This window comes from Agelaius phoeniceus, chromosome 3 (genome assembly GCF_051311805.1).
Source record: "Agelaius phoeniceus isolate bAgePho1 chromosome 3, bAgePho1.hap1, whole genome shotgun sequence".
In the NCBI taxonomy this organism is placed as follows: Eukaryota; Metazoa; Chordata; class Aves; order Passeriformes; family Icteridae; genus Agelaius; species Agelaius phoeniceus.
Window position 1 is genome coordinate 100,029,745 of NC_135267.1, and position 19,058 is coordinate 100,048,802.

General features: G+C 39.3%; 1 long non-coding RNA gene across 1 annotated transcript in view; it reads left to right on the forward strand.

Moving 5' to 3' along the window:
- LOC143693740 (uncharacterized) overlaps positions 1-6,234 on the forward strand; it is a 131,492-nt gene extending 125,258 nt beyond the window's left edge. The window contains exon 3 of the long non-coding RNA XR_013181683.1: positions 6,052-6,234. This is a non-coding gene — a long non-coding RNA (uncharacterized LOC143693740). The remainder of the gene's footprint in view (positions 1-6,051) is intronic.
- Positions 6,235-19,058: the final 12,824 nt, after the last annotated feature.

A 19,058-nucleotide genomic window follows, 5' to 3' on the forward strand; every position in this document is an offset into this window, starting at 1 on the left:
AATAATTATAAAAAATTACATGGATTCAAATGCCACATGTGAACTCCTCTGGCCTGCTTTTAAGAAACTCTGAGCACCAGCAATTTCTTCAGCTGCTCTGAGAAAAACCTAGAGGGTGGCATGGACTAAACACCACAAACAGAGGCTTTCAGAGGTTTGCTCTCCCTGTTCTTGGTCATGGGACAGATCTGCTTGACTCTCAAATAGATGTCCCATGTTCAATGTTCTACCTCAAAGGATTTGTTTTATTCTGCCTACTATTCATTGTGTTTGAGTGTCTATCATTGCTTTTGTCCTGGGAGACTGGGTTTTTTTTTCCACATGGGCAGAAAGTATCACACAGTATACACACAGGCTGTAATTTAAGTATTTTCTTTTAGGCCTTTTTTTTGTCTCCTGTGGAGCAAAACACTCTATAAGCAAAGAACCAAATAAAGCCAGAATCAAGTCGGGAAAAATTAACTTTTGTCATTTATTACTATATGTCAGGTGTTTATCATGTCTTTTTCTCATATTTAAGAATAAAATAACCCCTATGGAAAAAAAATCCCAAACATTTTTCATTTGAAGTTTTGTAATTATTCCATATTTCCTTCTGTGGGCTTTTATTTCTTCTCTGTCCATTCAGGGCTTGATCCTGCCTTGATCCTGTCTGTTCCAATAAATCACCTATGGATATGCTCAAGGGCATTTGAAAGCTCAGATATCTATGCATGGTTTGGAAATACTGAAATATTTTTGTTTAGAGATAGCTGGTCAATGGGGTGTCTGAGTAATGCCTATAACCGAGGCCTTGTGGAAAGTGAAGATATTTTTCCTATGAATGTCACACCTTTTCAATCTAGTTGAGCATCTAAATACTGGAATGAGAAAAGGAACTGTGTTGGTGCTGAGTATGACTGAGTCTGTTCAGTAGCAAAGAAATAAGTTCTACAAAAATACATAAATCAGAATTACACAGACCCACAGATTGCATTGCTGTTGGTAACTGAGAGCACTATGGCTCTGCAAGGGTACTGGGGAGTTACAATAGTTTCTGGGCAGAGTAGGGAGAATAATTAAAGGCTGATGGAAAAGGATGAAATGTTTTTTCCTCAGAATGGAGCAAGTAAGAGGGGATGTGAAGGCAGCACAAAACAAGTGGAGAGTCAAGCAAACTGAAATATGGCAGGCTGAAAAACCCAAAAGGGAACACTTTTTCCTGTAATGTGTAACTCAGCTGGGAAATTCATGCTTCTATTCAACAGAGAACAAATCAAATTTTAGAGAGATAACCAAATTTATAGCAGTGGTCCATGCTACAGCAGGAAGAGCAATGTCAAGGTCATTAGCAAAGCACTGCAACCAGCCTTCAGTATCTGGCTAGCTGGGGCTTGGGAAGGACAAGTAGCCAATAACTACAGATAGCAGAGTTGCACTTTGGAGCTTAGTTCTAGCCATGAGAAGCTAAGCTTGAATGACTGTTGTCCTTATCCAATATTGTATTTCCATTAAATTCAAAGGGTTTTTTTTTAAGTTTGGGATACCCAGGGTGTTGGAAGTCCTGTGCAGAATGTTGTTCCCAGTCTCCCTATCTCATGGCTGACTATCGTACAGAGAAAGCAGAAATCACAGCAATGCAAACAACCCAGACCAGATTTAAGTCTTGCTGAAGCTGAAAGTCACTTTTGTTACATTCACTTCTGTTTAGAGTAAGTTTTTTAGAGTATTTCTGGCCTGTTTTACAACTGTTGCATCATTGCATCTCAGGGTCACCAGGAAAAGCAGTGGCAGAAACCTGCTCTGGGTAAGCCAGATTTAGAGTTTTTCTGACTTCACAGTGGACCTCTTTCTCTGTCGTGGAAACTCCACCATTCCCATTTTGCAGCTGACTTGAAATTGTGATTTATTTGTCTAAAGGCATTTCCTGGTTCTACTTTGTTTTGAAGCAGAAACCTGCTTTGTTTCTTTTAGCTCCTGGTGTCTTCTACCCTGCAATATAGACACTGGCCTGCAAACTATTGGCTTGCATAATGCTGCTTCAGATAAAGGTCATAAATGGTCTTATTTGGAAATTAATTCAAATAAGAAAGAGAACGAGCCAAAACCAAGACTCTACTGGGCATGTTAATAATGTCATTTGTTTACGGAGTGCAAGATCTCTGCTAGAGGACATCCTGAATCATTGGCTGCTGCCCTTAGTGTTTGCCTTGGGTTGTCCCTGTTGTGAGTGAAGTGAGTCCAAAGGTCAGAGAGACTCTGCTGGTTCAACACTGCCTGAAGATATCTATTCAATTCATCTTCTGTATATCCAGGCTGATATTTTGAAAGATGGAAGTTAGGGTTTTGATACTTAAAAAAAAATAGACAGGATTCAGTTCATACAGTGGACTAGTGTACAGTCATTGGTGCTACAACCAGGAGAAATGAGTGCTGTGGTTCCTGCATTAACCAGGAAAAAGGAGGTTGTTGAAATGCTGGAAGACAGTGGCAGTGGACAGAACAGGTGTTTGAGGGCAGTGTCCATGGTGCACATGACAAGAATGCCTGTTGTCATGAGTTTTGGTATGCTTATTTCTTATGCCTGTAAATTCTGTGTGGTTTGGGGTTTTTTTTCTGAGCAGTCTTCAACCCAGGTAATGCAGAAATATTCCCTTGAGAAAACATCTTTGTTTCATTGCTCTTCTCATACATACACAAAAGGGGGTGAGAAGACACAGTTAAAATATCATTTTTAGAAAAGGGTATTTATTGTAGAGGCAGGCAGGGTTTGTGTGGCTCCATGCAGAAAGTATGCTGAATTTCAGCAGGTAGCAGGTAAAAGAGCTGACAAATAGGGAGCAATATTGTCAGCCATGCTGAAAAGTGCTCTGATGCCCTTTCCTAAGCATTTTCTCATCAACAACAACAAGATCAGATGTTTATTTCAGACACAAATAACACAAACACATGGCTTTTGGCTTTTCTTTCAATAAGTAGCAGTAGCAATTAATTGTCTCTTGGAACATGTTACATCTACAAGAGAGGATTTTAAACCCTCACTTTGTTTTTAAGATTTGACAGTATTTCTGAACTGTTCAAAGGTGCATGTTTAACATGTGGAACAAGCTGGCATTCTGGCTTCAGCAGCAGGGACACAAAGGCTGTCTTCCCACAAGTTCAGTTGCACTTTTGGTTTAGGAGAGCATGATTCACTTATTACAATGAATAAAGAGCAGGGGATATTCAAACACACTGCGAGGGTCTCCTGGGTGTAGCTGTGGATAGTAGGTAGTATTTATGCACACATTTTTTTTGTATGCTTGTCAACAGCTCTTTGTGTCAGCCTTCTCTTTTTTTTTAATGCTGGTTGTCCTCAGGAAAGGAATGAAAAGGAGTGAATGTTGTCTCAGCTGCTATAAAGTGCTACATTCTGTCAAGTATAAATCATCATCCTGAAGTTCCTTAACCTTAATATAATTTAGTCTCCATGTGTCATCAGTTGAGCCCAAGCCTTCCAGATGAGTCATTCACTATCTGCTAGATTTGTAGGGGCAAGCTAATTTTTGCATATAATGAACCTTATGCATAGGCCTCTTTCTTTCTGCACTCTGCTCATTGAATTGGAATGGCTTTTGTTGGACTGAGAAGGTGCTGTGAGACAAGCAGGGTTGTGACAGGAAGGAGAATAGGAAGCAACCAGCTCCAGAGCAAAAGTCCTTGTAACAGCAAGAGTGTCAATGGAGTGGTGTAAGGGCTCTGACACTCCTTTTCTCCAATGCACCAGTGTGTAAATCAGGAGTTGCCCTGTTGCAGCAAAGGGAAATGTAGTTGAGAAGCTTCTGCAGAGCTACCTACCATGCACCTAGCCTCAGCTGCCTGCAAAGCAGTGCAGGTGCCCAAATGAGCACTGGTGAGCACTGAGGAAGTGTGAAGACCCCAGGGATGACAGCAGAGCTCAGCTTGTGTCCTCAGCAGCCACCTCAGCCCACCAGCTGCTTTGCCAGCATCCTGCACTGCCCAGAGGTCACATAATGGGTTGATTTTAAGGATGTAAAGCAAGAGAATATAGCTACTGACCTTGTGTATTTTTACAGGGAAATCATCCCATGCCCAGGGGCTGGCATGATGCAGGTGGAGCTCACTGGAAGGTTTGACAAATGGGCTGTGGACACTGGCACTGTGTGTGGAGCAAAGGCAGGGGTCGGTGTAGTGTGTATCAGATGAAAGATGAGGACAGCGCTAGGTCAGGAAGAACACTGTATCTTGAGCCATAGCCTTTTCCACTATCCAAACTCCACAGAATCAGTTTCCCCATCTCCTCCAGCAAATAAGAGGCATTTATAATTTACACTTCTAAAAACTGCTACCTATTTCTACTACTTTGTGGGTTAAAAAAAATACCTGAACATGTACACACAGAGATATAATTGAATAAAAATCCCTCCATAGCTTCAGGTCATCACTCTTTTGGCTGCATGAAGCTCATCTATTGACAGAAATCATCTACCTCCAGCTGATCTTACTTCTCAGCCAAGGTCTGAAAGTCTGTCACCTCCTGTCATGATCTGTCATACAAACATCACACACAGCGGTTAGAAAGATTTGTTGTAGGTCTGTTGGATCATTTTTCTATTTTTTTTTAATCCACCTAGTATAACCACCTATTTTTTTTAAACCACCTATGTGGGGTTGAATTGTCTTATAGCTCATGGGCAGAAGCTGGGTCTGAGTTTATTTTAGTAATCTGCCCAGATTTTTCACAGGAATCCTGTGGACCGCACAGAAAATGCTTGAGTCAGACTCTTCTCTGCTCAAGACTCAAGAAGGGCATGTGTTGAACTAAACACATATATCGTCATCTTTGCTGGGGGGATACAGGGTGGAGAAAATAAAAATCAATGCTGTCTGTGGCTGAATTTCTAGTTGTGTTTCACAAGGCTGTTACTTGGCTCACCTCTTACCTCCAGACATTGTAGAATAGCCCTGCTGCATTCCTTTTGCGTTGGACTGTCTGGATTTTTTCTCCAAGAATATAGGCTTGGCCTATTACTTCTGCTTCTCCTCTGTCCTTTACGGCCTTTCCCCCTCTTCCTCCTTTTTGCCACACAAGGCTGTCACAAACTGTGTCTCTTGATGCCTTCTGTGGCTACTCTGTCACCTTCCTCTCCAGGGCTCTGAGTGGGCAGGGCCAATGAATTGCTCCCCAAAGCCCAAGAGCTGCAGGGTTTTCCCTCAGAAAAATAATGATTTCTTCAGATTTGAAGATTTGAAAGGCGTATTTAAAGTTACAAAGAGGAAGTGTACTTGCTAAAAATCATCTTCATTTGAGCAAAAGTTATTTATACATATAAGATTTTTAAAGACGTCTTGAGAGAATTGAGAGAAAGGACTTAGAGGTTGTTATATAATCTTTGAGGTCTTTGTGCTACATTAGAGCCTCAAATCAGAAGATACTTGTATCATTGCAATTGATGTCCAATTTAAACATTTTATCTTAACATGGTTTAAACTGATAAACTTTTAAATGCATTTTAAACATAACATAAAACCTAAGTGCAGTTTTTCTTCTTTTAAGCAAATTCTTGCTGTTTTTCTATTGTTTTCTAAAAACTCTTCTTTTTGCTGTGACAAAACAGTTCCAACTAAAGAACTAAAAATACTATGAATTGTAATGACAATAAAAAAAGTCTACGTTCAAGGTCTGGAGAGAGTAGAGTGGAGATGTAATTTTGAAAGCCCCTAATAATTTATCTAGACCAAACCTCCTAATCTGCACTGCATCACCTATTGCATGGAAGATTAATCAATCAGGTGTATTGATGTCATTAACTAGTTCATCCTCAGTTCTTGGCTAGGTGAAGAGTCCATGAGGACAAAGGTCTTATCCTCAGCTGCATGACAGGGAGCAAGACTGAGGCAAAAGTAATGTTTGAAAGGTTTTCTTTTATTTGTAGAACAAATGTTTTCATCCAACTGTAGCACAGTCAAACAGTGTGAAGGAAATATAACAACCCCCCTGTCTCTTTATCTGTGTTTTTATAAGGTCATCCATCACCACGGTATCTAAGAGTCTTTCTTCTTTCCTTTAAGGGTCCTGGTCAGGAGTTGAAAATAAGGAAAAGAGAAGAAGAAAAACCACAAAGAAAGAGGCATCTGAAAAGTAAAAAAATACAGAGCTGGAGGTGAACCTAAACACTCAGAGGTAATTTGCCTTGAGGAGCAAGAACCCTTGAGACCTGTGTGTAGACTTTTGAAAAAAGACCCTGTGAACAATAGTAAAGGCTATGAACATACCATCCCTCTGACAGGTATGTAAACCTTAAGATTAAAATAGCAGCTTCAAAAATCCTTCTGTCAGAGTGAGTTTGCTTTAGCTAGTCAGGGTTTCAGGGGAAGTATCATAAAGACAATATATATCAAGTGGAGGTAGCTAAGGAAATTTCTGTTTGAAATTTCTAAACAGGTTGGTCCTTGAAGCATATTATCTAAAACTTGACAAAGTTATCATGACATTAAAATAACATTATATAGCATCAAGTAATTAAGGGTTATACCCAGTGGATTTTAAAAATATTTTTTTCATGTAGGCTGAATCATCTTTAAGATAAATTTTGTACACAAGAAAAATGAAGAATCAGAAAGGGCACAAAATTTGAGTTCTCATTTTTTGTCCTTTTGTCAGTTATTATTTTGATTTTAAAAAAAGTTCACCAACATTTCTGGAAATTCCAGTACTCTTTTACTTCACAAAGTAATTGTGAAGGATTCCTTAACAGGCTTTTGCATTTTTGTCTTAGTTTAACTATGTCTTTCCACTCTGTCACTTTTAATTGTGAGAGGTGGTTTATTGTACTTACATTCACGGTACAGGAGGAGGAGGAGGAGATGGTGGATACTTCAATCACATGTGAATATCTCTGAACATCCACCAGTTGTCTGCTAATCACATCCTTCCAACAAACACAAGCCACTAACCAAACCTCTTTTTGCAAACTGTAAAAAAGTAAGAGAATTCTCAACAGCAGAAAGCAGATATGCTGTATATTAAAGGAGTGAAATTATTCAGTGAGTGTTCATTGATACTTCTTTGAGCAGCAACTTCCTCCTCCTAGAGATCTTAGCTGAGGTTTGCAGATGACCACAGGTAACAATGTGGTTTCTTGTCACTAATAATAATTACGTGAGGCAGCAATATGTGGTGCAAAATATTATTACTCAATAAGTGGCATTTGACTGACCTAGCTACCCCAAAATCTTATCGCTAGCTTGTATCACCACTCTTTCCAGAAACACAGTAGACTTCAAGAAATGTTTAGCAAAAACTTCAGCTGATGTCAGGCCACGTACAGGTCAGATATAAGGCCCACCAGAGTAAAAGGCTGGCTTCCACTGTGGGGCAAAGTAGACTGAAGGGTCAAATTCTCAAAATCTTCTCATAAACTCTGGCATTTACTTTGACAGATCCCATACCTCCATACACAGCCCCTGGTTCAACAAACTACTTAGACCTATGACCAGCTTAGAAAGATGTGAGTCATTGCACTGCCTTCAGCACAGTGACTCACATCCCTGAGCAGCATCCCCTGAGCTGCCCCTCTGGGCTGGCCCCTCCACTCCAACAGGATGCTGGGGTGGCTCGTCTGCAGTTTCAGGTGTTTATTAAAGGCAAAGCGGTCATGGTGATGGATTGTGTTTTTGCTGCCCAATTGGAAAGTATGACCCCAAATAACGACCCCAAATATTGGGATCTCTGTGTGGTTCTTTCCTATTTGTCCCACCAAGAATGCCATATGTAAAGGCATTATAATTCAAGAAGTTTTTGCAGAAATGCCACTCACAATTCTCAAATAGGAGCAGTCAAATAATTTCTTTGAATTGTTTTGCCTTTACTTCAGTTTCTATGTAGTTTCTATGTACATGTTTGATGCAATTAACTTCATCACAAATCCAAAGAAATGTTCACAGTTGTTCCTGGGACATCTTATTTGTGCATGTCTATCAGAGAATCATAAAAATCAGAGACAGAAAAGTTATTTTGCTTTAGATCATCTCATCGCTGCCCTTGCCAGCACAGTTCTTTTTCCCTCTACAATATATTCTCCAGTGCTTTGTCCAGTCTAGCTTTAGGTAGATTAAATATGGTATTTTCTCCCTGTCCTGCTAGAAGCTGTTGGAGAGGCTCAGAGGTAATTGACACTGGCACCCTTTGAAGGTGTGTTGTGGACCTTACCACACTTTTCATTTGTATCCAAACACAATGCTTTCCTCCAGCTGTCATGAGTATTGTGTGGCCATAATTCTTTCAGTGTTCTGTGCTGAACACTTGCAACTAAGATGGAGCAAAAGAAATGAAAATGTGGTTTTGGTTTCTTTTTGGCAGACAGTGTACATAGGATTAGTTCATTTAAGCAACCCAGAGGTGAAATAGTAAGATGAGGGCCTTTAGAGTATTTTGTTGATGAAAACTAGAGGTGTTGAGATATGGTGTGCTTGTCTGCACATGAGGATTTTACCTAGATAAAGAGGTGTATTTTACAGGGCTCGATTAATAGCTACATTTGAAATACTGTCTGCTCTCATAACACAAAAGCAGATTTAGCCAAATGGTGGGTGCTTTTGAAGAACACTGCTGATGATATCCCAATTTAAGCAAAGTAGTAATAATGTTTTCAGCTTCCGTTTCCTCTGAAGAAATGTATCAAGTGTTTTACTCAGTCCTTGCTCAAACTGTGCTGCTGCTTTGAGGTTGGGACATGTCTGCCACTCCGTGGCATGACAAAATATAGCTTAGACTTGATGGGAAGCCAGCAGTAAGCTGCTGAGCCTTTTGTATTCAGACTCTTATTTTTTAACTATTCTGTTTCTCCTAAAAGATGGTAACACACTGTCCAGAACAGAAAACAAAGGGTGTTAGCTGATCTCTTGGTTTAAATGTTTCTCCATGTCACCAGAGCCTCAACTTCTAATTGTACCAGCCATAGACCTATAAAGCCAGAATCTCTAGGTACAGTTCTCCATCCATATCACTGTCATCATTCATTTCTATCGCCTTACTGAGAGGGGAACGCTGTCTCTTGGTGAAGCCTCTTTAATTAATACTTTTACTCAATTCATATAGAAGGTTCTTAACATAGGGATTATTCATAGCACTCTCACTGCTTGCTGTTACTGCCTCTGAGTTCATGAATCCTGAACTGAGATCACATCATGTAGCCCAGAATTTCTTGGACATGTAGTACCCCATTAAAAGGTCATTTTAAGCAATTAATATTTTATTTTTAAATACTTACAAATATTTATTATAAACTGGGCTTTAAACAGCAGCTAATGAGGAAAAAAATCCATTACATTAATATTAAAACATGTTCAAAAGTTTAATTATAAGAAGGAAAATTTAGCTGAACTGTTACAGCATACATTGCAGTGCCCTGCTTTGGCCAGTTCATGTCGTACTGCCACATTCAACAGAGAAGGCAGATTTTGTTGTGTTCCACACAAAATCCAAGAAACCAAACTGGTGATTTAGGGAACAGCTAAATACTCCATGTTGTGGTCTTGGGCAATACGCTTGTCTGAGACTGGTTCAAATGCTGCTGTTGAAATCCTGTGTGTGACTCATAGCTGAGAAGGAGCTCTGCTGGATTTGAAAGATGAGGGTTTGTGCCTGCTGGAAAGCCCACTCTTGAAAGTGGGAGTCACCCTCCTGACTCAAACTGTGGTCTTTATATCTAGCTCTGAAGGGTCCCCCATTCTGCTCACCCTGTACATCAGAGACCTGACTCAAGTGAAATCATCTTCTCTTTGATAGGGATCCTTCCTTGTAAGACATTGATTTGTTTTGTTTTGTTTCACTTCACTTTCTTGTAAACTCTTTCTAGGAAAGCCTTCTTGGGCTGATTCCCCAAAACATTACACCCTTTAGGAGAATAGTATTTGAGTATTTACCCCTTTGTAATACAGGGCTGAAAACAGGATAGTTTTAAAAATAAATAATATTAAGAAATTATCCAAGTCATAATAATCATAACTCTGGCAGTTGTTTTATATCTTTACCTCAAACCAGAATGATGAAACATCTCTGATTAATTACCCTACAGGAGCATTTAAATTCAGCATTTGTAATAGTTCTTAACAACTGCCATTGATGTTATTTTTCATTGAGAAGAAAAATGGTTATTGCTCACATTGACCTCCAGTAAATCTTGTCACCTAGCCCATACCCTAGTCTCGAAATATAATTAAAGCACTCTGGTTTGATAATAATGACTTACAAAAGTGTAAGAACTAGTATGTACATTTTCTCTTTTTTATTCCTTTTAAGTTTCATACAAAAGGAAAAGTAATGCTATTGAATTATCTTAAATGGCCATGACTGATTTATTTCTGTCTAGAAATGTTGTCATTTGCATACATTATTTTTTTTCTAGGATTACTTCAATGTTTAATTGACCTTTTATTTTTGTTTTTTTAAGATGATTTTAAATTCAATCCACAGTGCGAGAAACTTCAGAGGACTGAAGCAGTTGTTTTTATCCCACATGAAAAAAGGTGACTAAACAAATAAATAAAAATGAGGTTTACAGCCATATATTTCTGCATACTGCTGTTTGTGATATTCTGTGTTGTTGTAGCAACATGTTCCTCATCTATATTTAGTTTAATAGCTGCTTTTGGAATATTGCAAGCTAGTACAGTATATTATCAAGTGGTTTGAATGACATCATAACCTATGAGTGTCATCTCTTGTGGGTTATAAAATCCTCCCAAACCCTCCGTTTGTATTAATGTCTTGTAATATAATTTTAAACCAGGTATTATAGTTTACAGTGGAAGGATAAAATTCTGGCCTGCCTTGTACAATGCACTGGGGGAAGAAGAGGGCAAAGAATATTTCCCACCCTACTCAGGCATGGACTGGGCAGGATAGGCAGTGCTTACTGGGCTGAGGGTTTCCCAGGGACCAGGAGAAATTTGTCAGTCTCTAGGGAGTATTTTAGGTGGTCCCTGCATGCACTGAAGAACTTGATCTTTTGTTGAAATTTGATTTGGGGACAGACGCTGCACTCTGTCTTTTGCCGTATTGCCACGCGGTGCACCCACACACATCCAAAACCTCACTGGAGGTCTGTATCTCTGTCGATTGAGGGTTGAGTGACTACCTTAAACTGAGTTTAACTCAATTCAACTAGTGTTGGTCCTGCTAAGCCCAGTTGTTTTTGCAGGAAATGTGGAATAGCACCTTCAGCAGTTCTATTCCTTGGTGCAATTCTCTTTCCTGTTTCTTAGAGAGGAATATATTTCTATCTCCTGTAGTCCTATTTTATGTTGGAGGCCTCCTTATATGGTCATTTTAGTCAGTTGTTGGGGAATCTGTGGCCGGTACCTGTCTTCACTGAAGTGAAAGGGGAAATGGAAATCTCTGTGAGTGTCATGAATTACAAATTTTAGCCTATATGCATATGTGGAAACTGCAAGTGTATGTGGGTCATTGGCCACTGTTATGGCCCTATAGCCCTCAATAGATCACAAGATCTATTAATTTAATTACTCTAGAGTAATTAAATTAAATTTGTTGTCCCTGTTGTCCAAAAGGGTCTCCCTGTGTTTTGGAAGGAATCAGACTGCTAGAAAAGGGCTGCTGTGGGTATTGCTGATCTCTTTGCACCGCTTTGCCATTCTGCTTCTTCCCCCAGATTCCATCAACCACCAGCACAAAGTGTTTCTGGATCCAAGGTGATTCTGAGGTGGGACACAAGCTATGTCAGTAAATACATTTCAATCTAATGAAAATGCAGTCATTTTCATGGCAAACAACTAATGGCATGTGCAAGGTACAATGCAAAGTTGTCTTATTCAGGAGTGTAAGGGCAAATTTTGAAAATTCCTGGTAGAATAAACTTGATGTATATTGTATGCACAGAGGCCCAAAAACTGTTTCTTCTGTTTGTAGTGAAATATTTAGCATCATATATGTAACTTTTATCCTATATTATTTTTCCTGGTGTAAATTTAAAACCATGTTTGTCTTTTAAAAAATTGTTTGCTAACAGATATAATTTTTTTATTCATGAAATGTTCACCATAAATAGTTCAGCTGGTGTAATTTCTGCCACTATAAATGATCAATAAAATGTTATTAAAATGTACAGTCCATGCATATCTAATTCCACTTACCCACATGTTACCTAATTACAGATTTTAATCGCCTTCCCTCCACCCCTGAAAACCTGCTTGGCAATGTGGATATATTGAAAATGTCTAAAGAAAATCACCTTTGCTTTCAAAGAAAAGAAAGGAAAAGAAATAATGTATAATGCACCCAAAAGGTTAAATTTATCATTCTGGGAAGAGAACTGCATATCACAGAAGCTCTGGATATTTTTGGCATTCAACTTCTCCCACCCCCCTCCCTGTCTTTAATCACACCCAGAATGCAGTGCTTGTAAACTGTACTGATGTGTCAACTATCCTCTATTTATTACATCTTACGCTTTAAATATCACCTCTGACAAACAAAAGAAAAGCAAATGTTCCTAAATTTCCTGAAGGGCTGAAACATCAAGCCCGGATTATTATTGTTTATGTCTCAGCTTTAGCAGCTCCAATGTCTCCATGGTCTGCTGTGCGCCGTGGTTGGCAATGATGGATGACCATTACAGCAGCTTATTGGAAATGGCTTGATTTATAACCTGTTCTCCCGCCTCAGTCTAATGGCTTCATTTCTTTCCTCCAGTGCGTGATGCCACAGCCAAGGTCATTGCGCCAATGGCCTTTTGTTGTTAGTTTGCTGATGACCACTGTGCCCGAGAGTCGGCATGCAGGGAGGGTGAGCGGGGGGGGGACACAGCCAATCTTTACATTTTATTTTTTTTTCCCCCTCTCAGCCCTGATAACTGCAGCAGAACAGTAGATTAAATGCTGTCTTCTATTTGCTTCCTGTGCTTGCCAGACAAGGGGCTGCTTTATGATCCTCACTGGGAAAGTCTATTACTCACATCTACTTTAAATGACCAACATCAAATATATACAGCTCCCATTAAAGCTGAGATCAATAAAAATGCCATTAAGATAGTAAAAGTTGCTGATATTAGTGAAGCCCCCAAACAAAATATTTGATTTTCTTTCAGGTTGTTAGTGAGATGGAATACGAACATATAAGAGAAAGGAGAGAGGGCCATGCCCGTGGTCAATAATTTATCTCTGAGATTCATTCAGCCTCTCACCCAATATTTCCCTCCTGTCTATTGATTCCTCATCATTATTTGTCATAAGCTGTCCTAACTCAAGGAGAAAATATGCCCTCCATGTCCAAGGGGAGTCATACCTGAAGAAATAGAAAGGAATTTCATTAAAAGCAAGAAAGGACTGTCTGGGCTTTGAGAAACTCCAGCAGAAACTTACACAGACTTGTGTTATGTGTAGGGTTTGGGAGGGCGGGGGGGTTGTTGCTTTTTTTTTTAAAACAGTATTTGAAGCCCATTAGACAGTGCCATGACAGAAAATGCCTAAACTTTGAAGCAAGTTGCTTTGATTACATTTTGTTGCCAGGGAGCTGTGTTTGGCCCTGAATGAAAATTGCTTTATTAAAAAAAAAAAAAGAAAAAAAAAAAAAAAAGAAAAGACTAAAAAGCTAACTTCCTGAGCCATGCTGCATGCTGAACCTGGAGTCTCCTTCAGGAGGTCACCAAGGATTTGGCACCAGCAGCCTGGCCATCAAAACAAAGTACAAGTGATGGTAATATAATCATTAAGATAAACTGTAGCCCAAATGGTAAAAGCATGAGTCGCGAAATGGAATTAAATTTTTAAGTATGGTTATTTGCTAAGAGGCTGTTTAAAACAGGCAATATTTTAAGTTAATGAGACCCATATGTTTTATGGTATGTCATTCAACTGCTTTCTTTGGAAATGGCTTGGAACAATAGCTTTCATGCTTACTTTGTAAAATCCAGAAAGGATAGTGATTGGGAGGTGCACAAGTGGAAGAAAATCTGTAAGGCATAATGTTGCATGTTAGGAAGTGTCATCTGTGTGTTGGTATATTTTTGTCTCAAAAAGTGAGTTTAACCCCTTTTACTGTGGCTGAGTATCTTGTGTTCCCACACCTCTGTTCCCTCCCCCTTTTTTTTTTCTTTTGGAGGTGAGAAAAGTCTTTGGAGGGGACATTAATTGAAAGAGAGATAGATTTGCTTATGTAGCTTTTGCATGCTTCTCAAGTGATATTTCTGTGCTTGAGAAACATCAAGCTTGCCTTGGATATTTTTTGGGGTGTTCTTATGACAGGATGGCTGCAACCCTGGCAGAGGTAGTGAGGAGGTGCTGAGCTGCCTCCCTTACTCCATACAATCCTTCCCCCCACACAGGGATAAGTGAGCAGTGCAGACTTTTTGTAGCTGGGATAGAAATTGGGGCCTTTCCTTGGCATATGAAGGACCCATAAAGTAAATGCCCGCCTGATATCACTGTGGTTACCTTCTCCCCTCTCTTTTCCTTTTACACTCCTTTTTTTTTTTTTTTTTTTTTTTGGTAGGCATTACTGTGGTCACACTCACTGTAGCTCTAAGGTTCTTATTCAAATACTTTTGTTCTCCAGTTTTAGAGACCAATCTGTTGGAGTTAGGCCTGCCTCTGCCTCTGCCATGTTGTTACATTTCTTGCTAGAGCAGGAAATATATGCTCCTTCACAGAAACTGCATGAAAAGGCGAAAAAAAGTCTTAAATGTTTCTGGTTTTTCATGCCTTTTTGTTAATTTGCACTATTAACCAGGATAAATCATTACTGGTTTAAATGTCTGTGGTCACATAAATATGTACTTCTGACTCTCATTAATTCTTATCGGTCTGAAGTACTGACAAAAATATATTAGCTGGGAATACCTGAGTTGAAACTGTAATTTAGTTGCAGTCTTTTTAATTATACATTCTGGATAGTATCATATAACTGGTGACAGAAATAAGCCAACTCATATTCACCTAGAACAACTATTCCTTGATTCTTTGTAGACAGTCAAGACTAGAGGAGAAGAATAAGAAGGAGGGATTTGAAAAATAAAGTCTGTAATTTTTCACCTGCATTTTTGTACCCATGGTCAACTTAAAGAATGAAAAAAAAGAAAAGAATGAAAGAAAATAACTAAAATCTTAGTGTGACCGATAGATTGCAGATGTTGCTTTCTTCTTTACCCCAGCCTGTACTAGGGAGAAAAATCTCTGCCTTCTGTCTTTTTCACCCTTAACTAGTGAGAGCTACAAAACCATGGATGCGAGATGAGAAGTTTGGGTGAAGCCTTGGTGTGGATTTGCCTGGTTGTGAAAGAATCAAAAAAGAGTGCCCCAAAAGGGTCTGTGATCACAGGCTGGCTCTCCCAGCTGGTGGTTGGTTTTGGAAAAGAGTGAAGCTTTGTGGGACTCAACGCACAGCTTTCTTTGAATGTGGCAGGGAGAGGGACTTGTTTAACTAGAAAGTGGAGCACAAAGCCCTGATTTTTTTCATGAGGAACTTTGAATGACAAATGCTATTTTAAGTGTAGAATTAGGAGCACTAATTACGGCTGACATTGTTTTGTAATTTTTATTTCCAACATTGCACAATGCTTGGATTTCTCAAGCCTTTTCTAGAGAGCTGTTTTCTGACTGCATAAACAGCAAATGGCAGATTCAGAAAATTAACTGTTTCCCTAATGAATTCAGAGAAACTCACATGGAAACACTGACTCTTAAGATTCATTTTTTATAAATGTGGAGAGAACTGGAGTTCTGATCATATAAAGGTAAAAGCAGGTGTTTCTCCAGAGCTATGGTTGGCTTTTTCAGAGGTTACACACAGAGAAAACATCTCAAGATTGCTCTGTATGTAATGTGTTATCAAAGCTTTACTTTTTAAATCTGTTGCCTTTTGAAAATGAGAAAATAAATAGTGACATGAGAATTGGAGGGGTTAGGAATAGGTCCTGGTGGTAGCAAAACCCTGTGTTTGCTGTAACATATTCCCTTCACTTCTTCCACTTTCCCTCATTATCTTGTTTGATATGTGTAGCTGAATAAGCATGTAACCTCTAAGGCTGTGGAGCAGATCATTAGGAGTTACTGATTAACACTATGTTTCAATAGCAGATACTGAGTTCTTCTTTTTACACACCAAAGGGGTATGGCTTTATGATTTTTTAATTAGAGTGTAAATATTGCAGCATCATAAACTGTTTGATTTATAGATGACAGCAAAGTTTGCACTTTGGGAAAGGACAAGGGAAGCTTCAGATGTACAGTTTCAGTGCCCCCGTTTGCTTGTAACAGCTGTCCTGGTATTTTTTCTTTGGTGAACTCATCCTATCAGCCTTATCCATAATGCCTGTGGGTCCAATCTGGCAGGATGACTTAAATTCCTTTTTTATATTTCTAAGCATAAGTAGTACTAACATACTGTACATTTAAACTGATGAAGTAAGGGAAAAAAGTTTGGAGGAATATTAAGCTCATAAGGTGACCAGAAAAGTTGATGTTCTTCATGAGGATTCCAGAGAAGTGGGGCTAGATGCATCACTGTAATTTTCAGAGGCATGAGAGAAATTATAAATCAAGACTGACAAAGATTTGAGGTGTTGGTGGATAATAGAAGGGTATTTCTGAGATCCCTGATGCAAAATGTTATCAAGTTTTTCAGGATGAAGACTCCTTTCTCAGGCAATCAGTAGAACTTGGCTTCCATGTGCAGTGCAAGTTAGGAAACTCACAAGCAGTGAGTTTAACTGGATTTGAATCAGCATTATTTACCAATGGGGCACCTTTAATCCTCAGCAGAAGTTGTTCATTGGAAGTTTGGACTCCTCCTGGTCACCAGGCTCTTTGTGCAACATCTCTGTTCTTGGAGCAGGGAAAGACTTTGCAAACACTGAACTTCTTTTCTCTATGAATCCTCCTTTCTCCATCTCCCTAACTGACATTCTCCTCCAGCTTGCTGTCAGCATGGTTGCACTTGCATGGGAGTTATTCAACACGAGGATGCTCTCAGGAGCACTAATCTACCAAGAGAGGCCTAATTCTTTGCATAGGGGGTTTTACAGATCCTCCTTCACTAGTATGACTTGCCTCTTTCCATCTTGCATGTCCTTGGGAAACTCTTCTTGCCAGCATGGCCAATGTGATTTGTTTGTTGAGATTTTGGGGGGATGTGTTTTGGCATGGCTCTTTGTTGTGTTGCAAGGAATTGGGTTTCTTTGTTGAGCTGTTTTGTGGTCTCTGTAGCCCTTACACAGCCTGCCTGCACCATTCCAGTGTGCCAGGGCTGTGGCAGGGACTGGAGAAAGTTGAGGGGATGGTGGGTTTGCCTCTTTCTGTGCCTGCAGGAGAAGTGTAACCTCACCTGAATGTTTGTGATGACAGAGAAGAAAAAAGTTAAAGCAGACAGTTTTCCTTAATATATACTTGATTTAGAATAGAATTTGTCAGTTGGAAATATTGGACAGCTTTCTGTCCCCAAATACATCACATAGTGAGCAGTGATGAGATGGTCAGGACAGACAAGATGGAATAAAACCTGCAATATTAATTCTCCTTTCTACTTCTTAGCAGAGCCTTTCTGAGTCCTCCACATTGGTCTTTTCTCTACTAGAGCACCAGGGACCACCTCTCTTGTCTCAGACCAAACCTTTTGGAGAGGAGGCAGCCAGCTGTGACAAAGCAGGAGCCCAGCTTCAGAATTTAATCTTTTCAGAAAACATTGGCACTCTGTTCACCTTCTTTTTTCTGTAGCAAGAAGACTAAAAGCATAATTTTCTTTTAATGATATCCAAAATGTTAATGAACAGTGATGAAATCCAAAAACATGCCATAGTGTCAGATTCACCCCTCTCTCTGCTGGAGCTGTGCTTGTTTTACTACAAGAAATATTTTGTGGCTCTATAGTAGCAGCCTGGGTTTTGTTACCAAAGGCCCAAATAGTGAAGTTTGGTGGGGTTTTTTTTCATCAAACTTGTTGAAAGGCCTTTCAGTGCAAACTTGATGTCAATGGCAATTACATATATGTTTACAGATTATGGCTCTGATCCCATCCTGGTAAATGTTTTTGCACATGGTTAAATCTGCATGTGTAATTGCCTAGAGGATAAAATCAGAAGTGGTGAATGTAGGAAGATAATAACTTGAACGGAACTGTTTTCTTGTTGTTGTTTAATTTTGAACCTGTTCAACCTTCTGGGTTCAAAAGTTCACCTCAGTCTTGACCATTATTGAGCTTAGATTCTGTTTAGGAGAAACTGCGACTGCAAGTAAAGCAAAGGGTCAGAAGAAAACAAATCCAACAGAATATATAAAGTGAGAAATGAAGAAGGCAGAAAGACAGAAAAAGGAAAATATCACATCTTGGGTAAGTTCTTGGTTTTATAATGTTGAAAGGCGCTTTGCTGCTGACTGCACTGAGGCTGGGATTTCTTTTGTAACACCACCTGGTTCAAAAACCCTGGAATTCAACCAGAATGTTTCTGTTGCATGTAGTATTCCTGTGTCATTTATAATGAGCTTTGTTTTGTAGTTCTGATGCATACTTTAGCTCCCAATAGCCCTTAGCTGCAACATGAAGCAGCCCAGTCTTTGGGGGCTGGGGGGAACGTGAAATTACAGGAGAGAATGGCTTTTCCCCCACAGAGGCTTCAGAGCCTCAAATGCATTTATTTTGCAACTCAGTTTCTTTGTGACTCAATTTCTTTTGTGTTTATTGAGCCCCTATGTGATACAAATGAAGCTGGTGCCAAACATTTTATTACAAATTTCATTTTAAAAAGAACCAAGAATATTTCAGTGCCTATATGTGCCTACAGTCTTCAGCATCCTCAAGAAGAAGTTCTTGTGTTATTAGTGCTGAATTTGAGGATTGAATTTGGGTGTCTTAAAGGTGAAGCCCAGTTTGCTTTGCCAGATATGTTTAATTTTCCCTGCATATCAATAAGGAAGAAATTTGGCTTGGTGTTCTAACTTGCAAAAGCCCAGACTTATATCAGGAAAGTGCAAAAGTTATGTAGGGGCAAAGCTACACCAGAGATATGTAAAGTGATTTAACTCTGGTGTCAGCATGGGAGCAAGAGAGATTACTAGGAAATACAGAT